Consider the following 20,774-nt stretch of genomic DNA (forward strand, 5'->3'; position numbering starts at 1 on the left):
ACTGGTGTGTGCGATAACTAGCAGTGAGTCTTTCATGTCGATGTGGAGGAATTTTGGCCCGCTTTTCTTTGCAGAATTGTTTTTCCAATGTGAATTCCAACACATTGGAGGGTTTTCCAGCATGAATGCCTGTTTAAGGTCATGCCAAAGCACCTCAATCAGATTTTAGGTGGGAATTATTTTTTCACATGGGTCCAGGCAGGTTTGAACAGCCTTACTTCAGACTTAGTGGATGTCATACATACGGTGTTGGTTTTACTTCAGACATTTTTGGGATAGGGAGGCAGTTGTATTGGGGTGATAGACCCACCTTATTTTGTGTTTTCCATGTAATGGTCTCATTGTGGCCAATCCCAAAAGACCAACCTTTTCAATGTGGCATCAATTCTGTGGGTATAAAAAGCTGGTATTGTCAGCAAGTCATTCCAAGTTCAATCATCATTCAAACAGCCATGAACACACGTCGTCACTTAACGAACGAGCAGCACCACCTGGCCATGGCGTGCCTTGGTTGGTGGCAGCCAGTCAGATGTTGCTCCTGAACTTGGTGTGTCTCAAAGTGTCATCAGCAGACTTGCATCAAGACACAGAACTACTGGCAGAGTTCATGACCGACCCAGGAATGGAGCCCCATGTGTGACAGACCGTGACAGAGCTGACCAGTACCTAAGGACCTATGCACTGAGACATCGTTATGCGACTGCCACACAGCTGCAGGCCCATTTACGAGATGCTAGGAGTACTAGGGTTTCATTTTCATCCGTGAACATTTGCAGTGGGCACAAGACCATGTGACCTGGACAGTGCAGCAGTGGTCTACCGTCCAGTGCACAGAAATGATTCTCGTCAGCGTTCTTGGAGAAAGCGAGTTGAGCGATATGCTGAGGTCAACATGATTGCCAGGGATTGCAGTCTGGACAGGCATCACCAGTTAGCGCAAAACAGATTTGGTTATTGTATATGGCTCAGTTACTGCACGTTCTTACCTCAGAGACATCATAGAACCCATCATCATCTCCCAATTCCGCCAGCACACCCCCAACTTTCTGTTCATGGATGACAATGTTTAAGTTTGAGCCTTTAAGCCTTTATTTGTCACATATACATTAAAGCACAGTGAAATTCCTTCTTCGCATATCCCAGTGTAACTGGGGTTAGAGCGCAGGGTCAGCCATGATACAGCGCCCCTGGAGCAGATACTGTAGGGCTAAGGGCCTTGCTCAAGGGCCCAACAGTGGCAACCTGGTGGAGCTGGGGATTGAACCGCCGACCTTCCGATTAGTAACTCAGTGTCTTAGCCCTCTGAGCTACCAATGCTCCACCACATCGTGGCACAATTGGCACAGCTCGACTTCAGGAAGTTGGTGTGCCTCATATGGTATGGCCATCAGTGTCCCCTGGCCTGAACCCCATAGAGGACGTCTGGGACCAGTTCAAGCAGAGACTGGATGACCGTACCCCACCCCCACGTGCCCTGGTAGAACTGTGTGTAGCACTTGTGGAAGAATGGGACGCATTGCCTCAGAACATCATGAGGCTAGTGAGGAGCATGAGACATCGCTGTCATTGCAGCAAATGGTGGAAACAACCGCTACTGACATTGTCAATATTTGTTATTTGGGGATATCCCTGTTATTGTCAATTTTTGGGGTAGTAAATATTAAACTAATGAAAATGGTGTTTCTTCTCATACATTATTACTAACACCAAAGGGAACTTTTACTTATTTCATTCAAATTCAGAGCAAATAGGAAAAGCACTCATGTAAATAACAATATTACTAACTTATTGTGAGTAGTGTATATATATATTTATTAAGTCATCAATTAAAAACTGTGTTTTTGTTTTTTGTATTTACTTTGGTAATCTTTGCCTAGTATTAAAATTAGTTTATTAGTCATTTAAATGTGACACAAAATCAATAAGGGGCAAATACTTGTTTATAGTACTGTACAATATAGCTACTTTGACATTCTCATTGTCAACACTGGACCGGCCACATGAAGTAATAAGCAGCGGTCCCTACAGGACACACCCCTTGGGTCTTGCTTATGTGAACCTTGGGTCAGATAACATGTCGCCCATCCTGCTTTCTCTTTACTGTGTTGATCAATTCAATAAACTGAATAAATTAGTTTTGATTTAGAAATTATTCATACTTTTTTTTATAAACATTTAAATATTAAATCTAAAATTGGTATATATTTTGAAAATGTAGCACAAGCTTTTGCAGAAATGACAAACTTTCTGCTAATACCCGCGTTTTTTTAATAAAAAAAAAAATTGTCCAGTGCGGAAGACATGAAGTTCCTCAAATGACCACTAGGAGCTGGTTTCAGAAGTGAAGATGACACATGATGTGTAGAGTACGGATCATGAAGTTTAATCTAATGCAAAGTAACATTAGCATGTAAATTAACATTAGCCAGTTTAGCATTTTAGCTAAAGCCAGCTAGCTAGATTGTGGTAACTGAGGTCAGTAGGCATGTACCAAAAAACAGCTAGTCTCATTTTGCTCCACCCATTAGCATATTTTGGATTAACCAGGATTTAGGTGGAGTCAGCTCCTGCCAAGATGGCGACAACCAGAGCTTCAAAACTGCTGATCAGAAAACATTTACGTTTTAGGCATTTGGCAGACACCCTTATCCAGACTTACATTTGTATTTCATTACACACGTAACCAGTTGAGGCTATTGTTCAAGAGTCCAACAGGGACAACTGTAGTTCAATGTCTTAACCACTGAGCTACCCCTGGCCCTAGAAAACCTATTGGTTACATCACTATTTGTTCAGCCCTTTTATGCGATCTGAAAAAAATATTGCTTCTACATCTTTTGTGTTTAGGTGGTTGGGTATGGCACAGAATATTGGCAGGGAAAAGAAAAAAAAAACATACAGTGTTACTCGGCATACAACCGCCCCACCTTACCAATGTTCGCCTTAAGAACTGAAATTTCGCAAGAAACTTGAATGCGAATGAACCAAGCAGCAGCTAAGTTGTGCGAATGTCTGGTTTGTGAAAGCAAACAAAGCGGGTTTACAGATTATCATAATTTCTTTCGTGCATTTTGTGCAAGATTTAGTGAAGACGTAGCACCATAAGTTCCAAGAATGTAATCAAGAACTGTCGCAAGTAGAAAAGGGAGCCGCTTTCAGTTTGGTTTTTAAAGCAGCCAGTGCTGAGAGAAATCATAAATATAAGGGCTAAGTGAGGTTCGATGTTTATTCATTACATATTTTACCTCATTTATGTCTTTTTTAAATGTTTTTGATTGTTTATATAGTTATAACTATAATCATTGCAAAAATATGATTATAGTGTTGGAAATTGGTAAGATTTTGGGCAGCTGGAACGGATTATCTGCATTTACATTATTCCCTATGGGAAAATGAGTTCCACAATACGCAATTTTACCTTAAGAACTTGCCTCTGGAACGGATTAAATTTGTATACCGAGGTGCAGCTGTAATTGCTTTGAGACATGACATTTTAATGCAGAAAGCATCAACAACACAAGTAACACAGCATTTCAGTGTTTATTAGAAAGTAGAAACTTTAAGTAGTTTTGAAAATCTTAACGCATGAAAATCTATTTCTGATTGGCAGAAAGTTCAATCCTTGGACAATGATCAGAATGTTTCCTTCTGTTTGAAATGAAATGAACACATATTGCTCTTGTATTTAGGGAGTGAGTGAAGAGAGCGCGTAGGTTCCTGTGTGAGCTCACAGAAGTGTTTATCACAGTGACGCTCACTCACTGAGCAAGATCAGAAATCCCAAGAAATCTTCGTAGCTCGAATTCACAAGTGTTGCTCACACTGTCATTTCCTCCAGTGAGTGTGTGAGAGGGGAAACTCATACTGCAGTGATGAATATACACTCACAGAAAAACTGAAATCTATAGTACAGCAGTAACTGTGTTTCTTAAGTCTGTTACTCCTGCAGCGTTTTGTTCCCCTTGTTGTTGTTGTGTTCCTGTGACAGGGTTCGGTCTGCAGGGTGTGAGGATGGTGTAACACTCAGCTGCAGTTTCATCATCTCAGAAAGTTCGATAAAATACTCGAGGCCCACTACCGAGAAACAGTGACCTGAAAACGAAAGTGCATGTGATGTAAAACTGGTGTCACACCTATTATACACACACGACACATATAACACATACACAGCACGTACACAACAAACAGAAACCAGGGTGTTAGGTTTTCGAATGGCGCGTGAACATTTGAGAACGAACTTTGTTGTTGAAGATGATTAGCAACGTAAGAATTACAACACACCCATCTCTGTTTACAAACACAATTACATTTCTTGCTTTAAGTTCTTCAGAATGCTTATTTGGATTTCTGTGTGTGTGTGTGTACATAATTACATTTAATTGTATTTAATTTGAAAATTTTAGGGACAAAATCAGGTCAAGCAATTATGCTGAGTAGAAGTGAAATTTTTTTTCTGCATTTTAGTTTTTTTATAGTCTACATCAAAAATATCACAATAATACAATTTTGGCATTCTGTTCCATTAATATGTTCAATTCTATTGTTATATTAAACAGTTTTTTTGGCCGCCCAGGGGACGCTGATATGCGTGTTCACGAACAGCATGACTTTTTCCACATTTTGTTATGTCACAGCCTTATTCTAAAATGTATTAAATTAATTTTTTTCTCAGAATTCTACACACAACACCCCATAATGACAACATGAAAAAAGTTTACTTGAGATTTTTGCAAATTTATTAAAATATAAATAAATTGAGAAAGCACATGTACATAAGTATTCACAGCCTTCGCAAAATTGAGCTCAGGTGCATCTTGTTTCCCCATATCATCCTGTTTCCCCTGATCATCCTTGAGATGTTTCTGCTGCTTAATTGGAGTCCACCTGTGGTTAATTCAGTTGATTGGACATGATTTGGAAAGACACAAACCTGTCTATATAAGGTCCCACAGTTTGACTTCATGCATGGTTTGTGCTCTGACATGAACTCTTATTTGTGGGACCTTATATACCTGTAGATCAATTTTGAGCTTCATGGCAAACGCTGTGAATACTTATGTACATGTGCTTTCTCAATTTTTTTTTAATTTTTTTTATACATTTGCAAAACTCTCAAGTAAACTTTTTTCATGTTGTCATTATGGAGTGTTGTGTGTAAACTTCTGGAAAAAAAATAATTTAATCCATTTTAGTAAAAGGCTGTGACATAAAATGTGGAAAAAGTGATGCGCAGTAGATACGATACAGGTATATGTGTGTTTTAACCATGTTTTTACACTAGAGGGCGCCAAAGTCAGGCAGATAAAATTGCACTTCCTATTAAAAACATTTTTTTAACGTGATTTTGTTCATTTATGAAGAGAATTTGCATATTAGTACCTATGCATCAAACAAACACGGTTTCATAAACAAGAAACTAAATATTAAAAATTAGAAACACAAATTATTCCAAAACAAAATTTTCTTATAAGCTTTAGTGTTTTCCTGCTATTTAATTATATATATATATATATATATATATATATATATATATATATATATTGGAAATAAATAAATAAATAAATAAAATTCCTTTCTTGGGGTCTTCAAGCTAAAGATTGTATAAAACAATTAAAATAAAACTTTTAATTATCTTAAGTGATTTCATAAAGTGGATAATAAAACGTTTAATAAAATATATAAAATTTTTTAAAAATTCAAAAAGATTTAAACTTATCTTTTCATAATGTGAATAATTAAAAAAAATAAAAATAAAACGAGTTACTTAAATAACTTTTATATGGGCCAAATAACGCTAATAAAACAATGAAATATGCATTTATATTTAATCATTTTATATTATTGATTGATTTTGATACTTATTTTAAAAACAGTAAAATGTTTTTTTTTTTTAATAAACAATTTCCGAATAAGTAAACTATTGGCTGTATTGCTGCTCCTTTGTCTTTTAATAAACTAGGAAACAACATAATTACTGCAAATTTTCTTTCTTTGTATACATTTTGTATACAGTCATGCGAAGAGTATTCAGATTATATATTTTTCACTAAATGATTCACTCAGTGGTTCAAATGTCATTATTATATGAACAAAAGGACCAAATCTATCAGTGTATGTGTCAATTCCAAGATCCACTGTTCATTAACCAAACGTCGCTAATTAACTCAATCACTCAACAGTCACTGTGTTAGGCCATCATGAAGGTTTGCTAGGCTAATACGCCATATAACATATGAATTTTATGATCACATTTTACAAAAAAATTATGAAAATTGTTGCTTATTACACGACCACAAGGAACTCTAATTTTTACTTGCTATGTTTGTTAGAGATGCTAAACAGCAAACACTTTAAGAATTTAACAGTACTTTTAATTTAGATGTGATGCTGTTAAATATATTCAATGCGTATGAACTGTAAATTCAGGTTAGAATAGTTGAAATGGAAATTTTGAAACAATCGACTCCGTGTAGTCTGGTGTCGCTAGCAAAGCCAATCGCTTTAAAATCCATTACTGTTGTTTCTCCTCCTAAAATTTTATTTTACCATAAGATACAGTTGGCTGTTAAGAAATAGACTAGAAAAATTTTTTTTCTCTATTTCACTAATAGAATATATTTGTATATTGTTTAATGCATGTTCAATTTATGTTCTTGCTTGTTCTGTCCGCAAGAGGGCAGTGTTAGAATATAAAACAGACTGTAGCAGATTAAAAGAAATCCTACCCATTATTGAGCTTTACAAGAAAATGTACTCTTTTACATTTTAGCTAATATATATATATATATATACACAAATAAATAAATAAATAAATAAATAATAAAAAAATCTTTACTCTTTAAATCTTTAAATCTTAAATGTATTGGAATTCTTTTGTTCATCCTAAATTTAGGTGACATACATCCTGAATGTCAGGGGTTCAAGACCCAGCATTGCCAAACTGCCACTGTTGCCCCTAACCCTGTGCGCTCCAGGAGTGCTGTATCCTGGCTGACCCTGCGCTCTAACCCCAGCTCCCTAACTGGGATATGTGACCAAAAAATAAATGAATTAGAAATCACCGTTGCTGTAAGGTCCATGTCAAAAATAATTGAACCTAATCTTTAAATGCCTGACTAAGAGAAAAGTTTCTCATTACTATGCAAAAATAACTAACATATTTTCACTATTAAGAAACAACTTACTGTTATGAGAACGCTCCTTTCTATTAAATCTCACTATGAGAGAATATCTTATTATACACTCACCATATAATTACTACAAAAAACATCTTATTTCTATAAAGAAATAAAGAAGAAATAAAAAGTTACTATATAAAAAACTCATTATCATGAAAAAAACATTCATGAGAAACAATACACTGTTTTGTTACTTCGAATAAATTCTCATCATTAGGAGAAAAACACTTTTACTACATGATGAAAAGCATCAAGTTACTATGAGAAAGCAGCTCATTTGTAAGAAAGGTCCTGTGTGACTCAAATGATGTCTTGTTATTGTAAGAAAACATAATTCTATGAATCATTGTTTAGTAAAATGTTGCCCGAACCCTTTTACAAAACCGAATTAATAACCATCTGAGCTGTACGGTGAAAAAAAAAGACAAATGATGTGTTTCAAGTTTTTCTATCTTATTATAACAAAAAGCTTTTTTGTCATTCTGAGCTGCAGTTATTAGTTCCAAAATCTCAAAACCTCATGTTTGCCACTATTGATGGCCTGAGAGCACTACCGATGCATACAAAAAAATCCCTAAAATAATCTTGAATAAATATCACAGAGAGCCATGGGACTGAAATGAAATTCCTCCAGCCTTGCTGAGAGGTTGAGTTATAGGTTTTGGATGCGATGCACTTATGATAACAACGTCCACGAATGTAGCGAGCTGTAGAGAAAAGGCACGGTCACACATCAGCCCCGAGTTGGCTAGACCAGACTGAGACGCTAGTCGTGGCACTGCAGGAATGCAGGACTGGCATCTGCAGGACAGCTCCGAGCATCTCGCACGTCGCAGAGGAGGGACTGTCGTCATGTCCCGTCTCCGAGTTCTGGGAAACAGCTCTCGCACATTTCTCGCCTAGACTAAATAAGAGCGAGACGGAGCAATTTTCCAAACCCGGATTTTTCCGAGCTCTTCTCTTAATCCTAATTGTTTTCAGCTCCTTTCTGTCGAGACGATGATTATTCTGGAGCCGGTAGCCATGATTCGAGTGTAGCTCGGAAAGTCGTGCAGTCTGTCCTGGATTCCTGCAGCCAAAGCACCACCTATAAATAAAAAGCACATGCATGACTTTTGAGCCAAGCAGCACAAGAAACAAGAAATGAAGCATGGGCGGTGTGGTCACTCTTGTGTACTTTACCCCCCGAAGCATGCATGCTTCAAACCGTTGTCACGTTCTGACTCTGACAAGTTAAAACATGATTTATTAGCCGATTTTCCACCGTGACTGTTTATGACTGTTTCACTGTCTTTTCGGGTTCATCTCGTGTTTCTCTCCCCCCAGGCTCTTTTCCAAAAAGAAGAGTTCGAGAGTCTGGAGTGCATTGGTCTCTGGCACCCTGAGTCTCCACGGCAGACGTGAAGAAGATGCGTACAGGCGCCGGGTGTTGACGGCCTCCACCTTCAGCTCGTCCACTCAACAAACTGACTCAGCCCTCGAGTGCTGCTTCCACACCTGAGGTAATGTGCGAACCATGAGAGAAAAAACACATCACTGTTTTCGACTCCAGAGAACATTTTCTGCATAATGGGTAATGTGTCTGATTTACACTTGTCTCAGTACGGGTAATATTGACACACTGATTTAACACAACAAAAATAATTGCAAAAATAATTAAATAGATGTGTGTAAGCGTGCCTTTTAATTACTAGACACCATTAAAACAAGTTTCCTTTGTCACCAGGGCCAATGTGCTCGTCACACAGACTGTATAAGAACTGGACAAGCCCTCAGTGATGTCACCCACAGGTTTCCTGAAGATCGGTTTCGAAGCTCAGCTGTGGGACCCCTAGTCTGAACACCAGATGACCCACGGGTTAATCCGTAAACCGTAAACAGGCAAATGCGTGGAACAAGCGTGGCGGTGGTCACTCTGTGTGTTAAGGCTTTGAGTTTCCTGATCAAAAGGTCGGCGGTTCGAGCTCCATAATAGTCGTATAATGACTAAACATTAACAAGAAGCTGGAATATGCAAAGAATAAAGAATTATATTACATTTATGTGACGGATAAAAACTGAACTCAACTTAACCTAACAGATCCTGGCTGCTGGTAACCTCAGTTGCCACAAAGTAGCTAGCTTAGCTTTAGCTTAGCTAAAACACCAAGGTGGCTAATGTTATATATAATTTATAAAGTCACTTTGCATTTGATTGAACGACATCGTCCTGTGTCAACTCCCACATGTCTAAACAGGGCCTTTGGTCTTTGTTCCTGTCAGTCACAACAAAAGAGGCGTGGCCTTTGTTCCTGTCAGTCAGAACAAAAGAGGCGTGGCCTTTGTTCCTGTCAGTCAGAACAAAAGAGGCGTGGCCTTTGTTCTTGTCAGTCACAACAAAAGAGGCGTGGCCTTTGTTCCTGTCAGTCACAACAAAAGAGGCGTGGCCTTTGTTCCTGTTAATCACAATAAAAAAAAGGTGTCGCCTTTGTTCCTGTTAGTCACAACAAAACAAGGCATTGCCTTTGTTCCTGTCAGTCAAAAAAAGGCATGGCCCTTGTTCCTGTCAGTCACAATTAAAAAGGCGTGGCCTTTGTTCCTGTCAGTCACAATAAACGAGGCGTGGCCTTTGTTCCTGTCAGTCACGATAAACAGGGCGTGGTCTTTGTTCCTGTCAGTCACGATAAACAGGGCGTGGTCTTTGTTCCTGTCAGTCACGATAAACGAGGCGTGGCCTTTGTTCCTGTCAGTCACGATAAACAGGGCGTGGTCTTTATTCCTGTCAGTCACGATAAAAGAAGCATGGCCTTTGTTCCTGTCAGTCACGATAAACAGGGCGTGGTCTTTGTTCCTGTCAGTCACGATAAACGAGGCATGGCCTTTGTTCCTGTCAGTCACGATAAACAGGGCGTGGTCTTTATTCCTGTCAGTCACGATAAAAGAAGCATGGCCTTTGTTCCTGTCAGTCACGATAAACAGGGCGTGGTCTTTGTTCCTGTCAGTCACGATAAACAGGGCGTGGTCTTTGTTCCTGTCAGTCACGATAAATGAGGCGTGGCCTTTGTTCCTGTCAGTCACAATAAACGAGGCGTGGCCTTTGTTCCTGTCAGTCACGATAAACAGGGCGTGGTCTTTGTTCCTGTCAGTCACGATAAAAGAGGTGTGGTCTTTGTTCCTGTCAGTCATGATAAAAGAGGCGTGGCCTTTGTTCCTGTCAGTCACGATAAAAGAGGTGTGGTCTTTGTTCCTATCAGTCACGATAAACAGGGCGTGGTCTTTGTTCCTGTCAGTCATGATAAACAGGGCGTGGTCTTTGTTCCTGTCAGTCATGATAAAAGAGGTGTGGTCTTTGTTCCTGTCAGTCACGATAAAAAAGGTGTGGTCTTTGTTCCTGTCAGTTACAACAAAAGAGGCGTGGTCTTTGTTCCTGTCAGTCACGATAAAAGAGGTGTGGTCTTTGTTCCTATCAGTCACGATAAACAGGGCGTGGTCTTTGTTCCTGTCAGTCATGATAAACAGGGCGTGGTCTTTGTTCCTGTCAGTCATGATAAACAGGGCGTGGTCTTTGTTCCTGTCAGTCATGATAAAAGAGGCGTGGTCTTTGTTCCTGTCAGTCACGATAAAAAAGGCGTGGTCTTTGTTCCTATCAGTCACAATAAAAGAGGCGTGGCCTTTGTTCCTGTCAGCCACAATTAACAGGGCGTGGTCTTTGTTCCTGTCAGTCACAATAAAAGAGGCGTGGCTTCTGTAGCAGTCTGGTGCAGGCTTTTGTTAAGTTGCAAATTTTACACATTTGACCTTAACCATTGAGTATGTTAACAATTAATGACTGATTAATCATTAAAATGAATCAATCGTTTCGTTTTCACTGGGAAATTTTGAGAATGTGGAGAGGCAGAGGTAACAATAGTGTGAGCTGTACTCACGCTTGCTTTCACTCTCTCTCTCTCTCTCTCTCTGCATCCACCCACGAATAAAAATTCTACTTTCCCCTGTAGAGAACTGTAAATATAGTGATGTGCAATTAATCAAATCTCATTCGATCAATCAAGTACTTGTAATCAGTAACTTTGGAAAAAGTATTTCCTTAAAAGTAAAACGATCAAATGGCATCAGTAAACACAAGGGAAGTTCATAACAGATTGTGTTAATGATGAGGAATTCGACCCCAGAGAAAAGTCTCAAGCTCAGTCCTAAACATAACGAATTCAGCGGACAGCGATCTGGCTCACAGTGTTGGGGTTAGTGTTGGCCAAACAGAATCGACAACGAGACATTTATTCATCATTTATATAAGGAGTCTCCGGTTTCAGCAGTCAACGTTAAAGCTGAAGGATTTCTGACACCTTCAGTACAGAGGAATTCACACTTTGTTGTTTCTTTGTAATGTGTTTTGTCTTATTAACTCAGAGAGGAAAAGAAATATAAATGGGTATTAGATTATTGAGAAACGTGGTCTTTATTGCTATATAATACAGCTTTTGTGTGGGTAATTCACCATTGCACTTCATCACACCACTCTGTCATAGATTATTTTCTGATAACATCACACCTTAATTCTTTTATAATGTTATCTTAGAGTTTTATAATGTCTGACCTTTTACAAAGCAGAAAGTGTACAAAATATCCAACATAATATCTTACATATGTTTATATGAAATAGACAGCGCTATGGCTTAGTGGTTAGCACTGTTGCCTCGCACCTGAAGAGTCCAGGTTTGATTCCTGCCTCGGGGTCTGTGTGCATGTTCTCCCTGTGCTTGGTGGGTTTTCTCCGGGTACTCCGGTTTCCTCCCACAGTCCAAAGAGGGGGAAGAGAAGGTAAAATTCTGGGGTGAGTTAGATGAAGTGATGCAGAGCATCCCCGGAGATGAGAGAGTGGTGATTGGTGCAGACTTCAATGGACATGTTGGGGAAGGTAACAGAGATGATAAAAATGTGATGGGCAGGTTTGGTCTTCAGGACAGGAATGTAGAAGGACAGATGGTGGTGGACTTTGCAAAGAGGATGGAAATGGCAGTAGTAAATACTTTCTTCCAGAAGAGGCAGGAACATAGGGTGACATATAAGAGTGGAGGCAGAAGCACTCAGATGGACTACATCTTGTGTCGACGTTGTAATCTGAAAGAGATCAGTGACTGCAAAGTGTTGGTAGAGGAGAGTGTAGCCAGACAACACAGAATGGTGGTGTGTAAAATAACCCTGGAGGTGAGGAAGGTGAAGAGGACAAAAGCAGAGCAGAGGACAAAGTGGTGGAAGCTGAGAAAGGAAGAATGTTGTGAAGTCTTCCGGGAGAAGTTGAGACAGGCTATGGGTGGTCAGGAGGTGCTTTCAGTTGACTGGACAACTACAGCCAATGTGATCAGGGAGACAGGTAGGAGGGTACCTGGTGTATCATCGGAGAAGGGAAAAGTGGACAAGGAGACTTGGTGGTGGAATGAGGAAGTCCAGGAGTTTATACAGGGAAAAAGGCTAGCTAAGAAGAAGTGGGACACTGAGAGGACTGAAGAAAGTAGACAGGAGTACAGGGAAATGCAGCGTAAGGTGAAAGTAGAGGTGGCAAAGGCCAAACGAAGAGCATATGAGGACTTGTATGCTAGGCTAGACAGTAAGGAGGGAGAGGTGGATCTGTACAGGTTGGCGAGACAGAGAGATAGAGATGGGAAGGACGTGCAGCAGGTTAGAGTGATTTAAGATAGAGATGGAAATGTACTGACAGATGCCAGGAGGGTGATGGGAAGATGGAAGGAGTACTTTAAGGAGTTGATGAATGAGGAAAACGAAAGAGAACAAAGAGTAGAAGAGGTGACTTGAAGTAGCAAATATTAGTAAAAGTGAGGTAAGAAGGGCGTTGAAGAGGATGAAGAGTGGAAAGGCTGTTGGTACTGATGACATACCTGTGGAGCTAAGGAAATGCTTAGGAGAGGTGGTAGAGTTTCTGACTAGTTTGTTTAACAGGATTTTGGAGAGTGAGAGGATTCCAGAGGAATGGAGGAGAAGTGTATTGGTGCCGATTTTTAAGAACAAGGGAGATGTGCAGAGCTGTGGCAATTACAGAGGTATAAAGCTAATGAGCCATACAATGAAGATGTGGGAAAGAGTAGTGGAAGCTAGGTTAAGGGCAGAGGTGAGCATTTGTGAGCAGAAATATGGTTTTATGCCTAGAAAGAGTACATCAGATGCAGTATTTGCTTTAAGGATGCTGGTGGAGATGTACAGAGAAGGTAATAAAGAGTTGCGTTGTGTCTTTGTAGATTTAGAGAAAGCGTATGACAGGGTGGGGAGAGGAGCTGTGGCATTGTATGAGGAAGTCTGGAGTGGCAGAGAAAGATGTTAGAGTGGTGCAGGACATGTATAAGAGCACTAAGACAGTGGTAAGATGTTCTGTAGGTGTGACAAAAGAGTTTAAGGTGGAGGTGGGTCTGCATCAAGGATCGGCTCTGAGACCCTTTTTGTTTGCTCTGGTGATGGACAGGATGACAGATAAGGTAAGACAGGAGTCTCCATGGACTATGATGTTTGAAGATGACATTGTGCTTTGTAGCGACAGCAGGGAACAGGTGGAGGAAAATTTGAAGAGGTGGAGGTACGCTCTGGAAAGCAGAGGAATGAAGATTAGCTGCAGCAAGACGGAATACATGTGTGTGAATGAGAGGGACCCAAGAGGAATGGTGAGGATACAAGGAGCATACCTAAGCAGAGCAGAGGTAAATAAGGTGCAGGATTTTAAGTACTTAGGGTCAACAGTCCAGAGCAATGGAGAGTGTGGAAAGGAGGTGAAGAGGCGGGTACATGCAGGTTGTAATGGGTGGAGAAAAGTGTCAGGTGTGTTGTGCGAGAGTATCAGCGACAATGAAAGGAAAGGTGTACAGGACAGTAGTGAAACCAGCAGAGTTGGAGGTAGCAGAGCTGAAGATGTTGAGGTTCTCTTTGGGAGTGACAAGGATGGATAGGATTAAGAATGAGTTCATCAGAGGGACAACCCATGTTAGATGTTTTGGAGATAAAGTCAGAGAGGCCAGACTAAGGTGGTTTAGACATGTTCAGAGGAGAGATTGTGAATATATCGGTAGAAGGATGCTGAGGTTGGAACTGCCAGGCAGGAGGTCTAGAGGAAGACCAAAGAGGAGATTCATGGATGCAGTAAGAGAGGACATGAAGTTAGTTGGTGTGAGAGAAGAGGATGCAGAGGATCGTGTTAGATGGAGGCAGATGATTTACTTTGGCGACCCGTGAAAGGGAACAGCCAAAAGACAAAGACGATGAGTGTGATGAGTGTTTATATGAAATGTTCAGAATTTGGTGCTTCTGATATAAACTTTCACAATAATATATACAAAAACCCCATCATAATTTGGCGCAGTAAGACAATTTGCAAAACGGTGTTTCAGCTTCAAGATGGATTGTTTTTAACTCAGTGACTTTCTTTTGTTTAATTTTAGAGATACCGGTGTGTCAGAATAATTTAAACAAGATTACTCAGTTTCAATTAACAACCTGAGGAAAAGCATGTGTTTATTTGCTGAATTTCTATTTTCCATTACCTGCTACCCAAAAACTAAAGAAGCAAACAGGTTGGCCTGCTAAATATTTTTGCGACAGCTTGAGTCTGCTTCTTTGTTAATATACATAAGATTCTGCGCTAATGGATGATCCATTAGTCACGTCGGCATCGATTTAATCCCTTGTACAACACATTAAGCCGTGCAGAAGCCAGCGTGTCTGCCAGCAGTGGCCTGAATATGCCAGGTTTTGTCCTGAACGCCAGCAGTGCAGAGCGTGTGCCAAAGACTCGCTGCCCTTAATTTACCTCAGACGGTCTGGACCAGGGGCTGCAGAGTGCTCTGTACCTGTCAGTTAGGACCGACTCATCTCTCGGCATATCATGCTTAAACTTCAGCCAGGAAACATGCACAAGACAGCCAGACTTCAGATCTGTGTGCAGGAGCAGAGCATTAACTAGATGATTTAAACCATATGCAGGATGAGATCTTCTTTTTTCTATGCCTAAAGGTGCATTTCTACAACTTTTTGATGGTATGAGTATTTGAAGTCCTGCTTTAAGACTGTAAGACTGTTGCTAGGCAACACAGAAGTATGTACATTGAGCTTCTCACTTTTAACTAGGCTGTTGACGGTAAATATTTTACAAGGATTAATACAGACAGTGGAAATGAGACAAAACGGAGGAGAAAAGCAACAGGTGGGTTTGTCAGTTTCTTAGAAACAACTTTAAATTACATTGTCCAATCCATCCATCCATCCATCTAGGAACCTCTGTAGTCCAACAAAGGACCAATGGTGACCATTGCATTGACATTAGGCTGCAGGCCAATGCAGTCTAATCTGCATGTCTTTGGACTGCGGGGGGAAACCGGAGTACCCAGAGAAAACCCACCAAGCACAGGGAGAACATGCAAATTCCATACAAACAGACCCCGAGGTGTAATTCGAACCCAGACCCTGGAGGTGCATGATGACAGTGCTAACCACTACTCCAGTGCTATAACCAGTGCTGTAATAATGGTATAAAATATACACATATAATACTGTATATACTTAATACAATAATTGTAAAAAAAAAAAAAAAAAGAAAAAAAAAAGCCAAGTCGCCCGTGACCATGATGTGCAAAATATGCTCATTCTGAAACTACTGGCATTGGCATGGAGTCAAACCCTATTTAAATGTATTATTCACTCCACTATTCTTGGAAGGCTTTCTACTAGATGTTGGACGTTGGAGCGTAGCTTGTGTTTATTCAGCTACAAGAGCATTAGTAAGCTCAGCCACTGATGTCTTCCTGGAGCTTTGTGGATCCGTTGTCATGCTGGAACAATTTAGAGTTGGTTTCAGCGAAGGAGAAATTGTAATGTAACAGCGTTCACAGACATTTTATACAATTATGTGCTTCTAACTTTGTGGTAACAGGTTTCGAGAAGAACCGTGTATGGATTCAGTGACAGTCATGGGCGCACAAACTTTCAGCCATTATAATATAAAAAGCCTAGAACAACTAGAAAGCAATTTCAACCTGGGATTAATTAAGTTCTTTGAATCTTAAATCTTGAACCTTGGCTCTCCGGCTGGGATCCAGGAACCATCCGGGGTCCATTAAGTATAATCAGGGGGGTTTTGCTTTTTTTTTTTTTTCATGGTAATTATAACCAGTAATTATTAACATTTGTTTTGTTTATGACTGAGTTTTAATAGTTCTTAGTCTTTTTGACGTTCAATCTAAACGTCAGTAATTAGGCCTGTGATGATGTCAACCTGAATAATGAAGAAAAATATTCAAAAACTTGTATAATATTTCAACGTCTCATAAAAAAGTCTGTGGGGTACCCTTAGACCAAGTGATCCTCCAGTGAACTTTAAAGCATCGCCAGCTACCAGATCTGTTATGTAATTTTTCTTGAATGCAGGGTTTATATTTATTAAAATTGAAAATGTCTTGGAAAGTCAGACGGCGGTTGTTGCTAAGTGTTTAACGAAGTCCAATTTTTTGTTTGTAGCTAAAATCTAACCAGGCAGCACAGAGGTTAGTGGCTTAGTGGTTAGCACTGTCGCGTTGCACCTCAAGGGTCTGGATTCGGTTCCCGTCTCGGGGTCTGTGTGCATAAAGCTTGCATGTTGGTGAGGTTTCTCTGGGTGCCCCGGTTTCCTCCCATAGTCCAAAACCAATCAGATTAGGCTAACTGGTGTTCCCAAATTGACATTGAGCGTGTCAGTGTGTGTGTGTGTGTCCTGCGATGAATTGGCCTCATGCACTAAGACTCCTGGGATAGGCTCCAAGCCCCCTGTACACAGGATAAAGTGATATGACGATGAGTGATGATAACTACTGAAACCAAGAACCTTGTTTCTGAGGCTACTGTGCCTTTAAAATGCCAAGTCAGCTAGATGATGATGATGATGATTAATACAAATTAGAATAATAATACTTGTTAAAAATTATATGAGCAATTTAAAAGAAGATATTTAACAATTGTAAGACTTGGACCCAATAAATGAGGCGTCGAAAAGTTCAAATAAAACAATTGTACAAAAATTGTAACTAAATGTCAAGCGTAAGAAAAAGCAATTGTTGTAATGGTCAATTTTTAAGCGCTACATCTCCTGCTTTATGCCTATAAAACCTTTCTTGCTCTGCGTGCGTGTTTTGGCAGCAAACCGCTAACCGAAGCCAGCGCAATTAATGCTAATAAAAAATTCCGTTCTGCAGGCTTGTTTACAAACCGAGCAGCCTAAACAATTTTTTTTTTTCAAAATGTTTCTGGCTGTACCTCATGAATAAAGGCCACCATCATGTGTGCATTTTGTGATCACAGAACTGTGATTCTGCTGCATGCTGGAGATCCTGATCAAAGAAACACACACACACACACACACAAAACGTCAAATCTGTGTTAATGTGCATCCAGTTTGGATGGATTACCATGAAATAAGTGAAGCGTTAACACTGGTAATTTTACTGGCCCATTGTGCCCGGTGGGTGTTCTCGCAATAAATACACACAAGTCATATTATGGCTCTTAAATAGCTAATAAATCGCAAAGGTGTGGTGTGTTTTTACTCCACACACACTGAGCCTTGCTGTTTAAAGCAGTAAATCTGCGCAGTAAAGAGGCACTGCGTTTGTTGTAAACCGCAGCATTCTGTTTTCCGCCGTGAACTCGATGCCTTGGCCGGGTCGAGGATTAATAAAGTCCATGAGCCTCGACAAAATTCCGATCTGGCTTTAACAAACTGTTCGAACACCCTGCTGATCATCTCTGCCACCACAGCACTCAAGACTTATAAAGGGAGCTGGTCTGAAATGTAACGTGAAATTTCATTCTCCTAAAAAGAAAGAACAAATATTGTTTCCCAGTGAATGCAATTTAGTTTTCTCTCTCTCTCTCTTTCAGATTTTCTATGTATATATTGAGACAGTACACCACAAGGCTGCAAGAAAAAATCTCTATAATATTGAAGGGTTTAGTGTTGTTAGCATCACTAGCATCACATGCTAGCTCATTCACAGCTGCCTGAAAAGCAAGCTGTACAGAAAATTATACCCAAGACATCATGACCGACCGGCAAATACTGAGCAGGTCCCCCCTTTGCCACCGAAACATTAACTCACCAAATACATCAAGACCAGCATTAACCTTTTCCCCAATCTGATCTACACTAGCACTTCTACACGGGCCAGCCTTCACTCCCCATGTGCATCAGTGAGCCATGACCGCCCATGACCCTAGCACCAGTTTACTGGTTTTCCTTCCTTGGATTACTTTCGGTATGTCCTGATTACTACAGCCTGGGAACATCTCACAACAGCTGCAGTTTTGGACTCGCTCTGTCCCAGTTGTCTAGCCATCACAATCTGGTCCTTCTCACAGTAGCTACATCTACAATATCTCGTTCCTGAAGTTGATGTGTTGGAAGCGTAAGCGTTGCGAGCGTAAGGATTTGAGGGCCAAATTTTGATGTCTAGACGACCAAAAATGCCGTGGTCTGGACAGACTGTACCAAAAGTAATCCAAAGGAGGAAAAAAGCCTTCGGAGGTCAAGACTCATGTGAACTGCTGGTTTTGATAGAAAGGTGTCAGAACACACAGTGCATCACTGTTTTGGTGGCAACTCAATATTAGGCAGGTGGTCATAATGTTTTGGCTGATCATGTGTTAGTTCATGCTAATCAATTCTTGGCCTGGTTGTTTTGCGTCCACCTTCCTCCTATTCATCAGTATGATTACTCCATGATGGGGCGTGTGTGTAAAATGACTGACACGAACAAGCACTCTGTGCTTTTTCAAACCACATAACATGCTTTAAAGAACAATTTTTAAAATCATGTTTTAGATATTTGTACAGGTTGTTTTGTAAAGGTTTTTTTTTTTTTTTTTTATCCTTATGTGTAGTTATATAATGTCTAATGGATGCCGGTTAGGCTTCATTTCGGATGCAAAAATGTGCCCTTGCAGGAACTCCTGGGTCTGTTCATGTACGCAGCAACACCGACCTGAATTTTAAGAGCGTGCAGAAATTTCTCACACTGCAACAACAAGACTTGTTCAGACAAGGGAATAAAACTCAAGCTCAGGGTCGTTCCAGTTGCATTAATATCAGGGATGATGACATTTAGACACAAAGTTGCAAGCTGTCCATGAAACCTGCCACACCTCTTCCTTTATCAGTGTGTAGCAGGGGCAGCTCGACAGTTAGAGGTGTGTGCTGGGGCAAAGTTGGGAAGGTCGAATCCTGTCCTGTCTCTGTAGAAGTTTGTGGACGACGCTGAAGTTTAACTACGCGAAGTAGATGAGCGTAGTATGCCAAGGTTCCAGATCTGAGATATTATAAAGTAAAGCTCAGTTATTTTATTATTTAAGTATACAGTGTTTGTGTATAACCACAGCATGACTACACTTATTACTGACGAGCGTAAGTACGCATTGCTGACGGGTAAAGAGTTTATAGAAAGAGTTTAATGATCTTTAATGTAATCAGTGATATTATTATTATTTCAGGTTGAAGCCCACGTACATGTCTGTCTGTCCTTCTGTACAGCAGAACTCTCTGTCTAAAGGTCGAGTATCTTACGCCTTGTTTACACTAAGTTGTCCTTCTTTGGTGCTCAGACAAATACACTCCCTGTTCGGTAATCGGAGAGTGAATCACAGATGAGAAATGGAAAAAGTAGATAAAAGGATAAAGAAGAAGTTTTGTCTTAAAACCACTCCAGCGTGTTAAAATTCACTTATACCACTTCAGCGCTGTTATTTCAGCCAAAGTGAAAATATGAACTAATCCCAGTAAAAATATTCACTTTATCTTTTCTAATTAATATCTATTGGTGCAGGTGTTTGTTTACATTGAGACTGTAGCGCATTAGTAGATTATTTTAAAGTAGATTATTAAATCCAGCACATAACTGTTCATAACATCACTTTTACTCTACATTTGGATTTCACTGATGGTGCAGATTAAACTTCAGGCAGATACCGAAGGACTGCCAAAGATCCATTAAATTCCAGTTTTGTGTGCCGTTCATCATTAAAAGAGCGAGTTCTGACTGATGTATCGACAAAACCTTTATTTTATTTATATAGATAAACTCTGCAGTTAATACATAAATTAATATTCCACAAGCCTCCCCGTTGTTGAGCTTTTGGAAAACTCTAAACTGTGCAGCTTGCACTTTATTAGGATTCATTTGTATTGTAAATCTAATAAATTAATAAAAGTTTGTCCTTCTTGCCCTTACTGTTTTGTTTCCAGCTCAGCTGAATAGCGTTCTGTCCTTAACCTGGCAACTTGTTTAAAATAAAAACCTCTCATGCAAATATTGTTTAAAGTCCATTCGGGTGTTCACTACCCCATATACAATTTATATTAAAACCAACATAAATCTCATTCTGGTTTTAAAAGCTGAGAACAAAAAGATTATTATTCTGCTTATCCTGAAAGTGTGTTGTGTTTTTTTATTTTTATTTTTATTTTTAAATCCAAAACCCCTCTTGCTGTGAGTTACAGTTCCTTCGTCTGCACATCCTTCTCTTGCCAAAGATCAAAATGCTTCATTGTAAGGACTCAACACACTTTTTTTTTTTTTTTTCGCCTAAATGATGCAC

This window comes from Clarias gariepinus, chromosome 25, assembly GCF_024256425.1.
Source record: "Clarias gariepinus isolate MV-2021 ecotype Netherlands chromosome 25, CGAR_prim_01v2, whole genome shotgun sequence".
Classification (NCBI taxonomy): Eukaryota; Metazoa; Chordata; class Actinopteri; order Siluriformes; family Clariidae; genus Clarias; species Clarias gariepinus.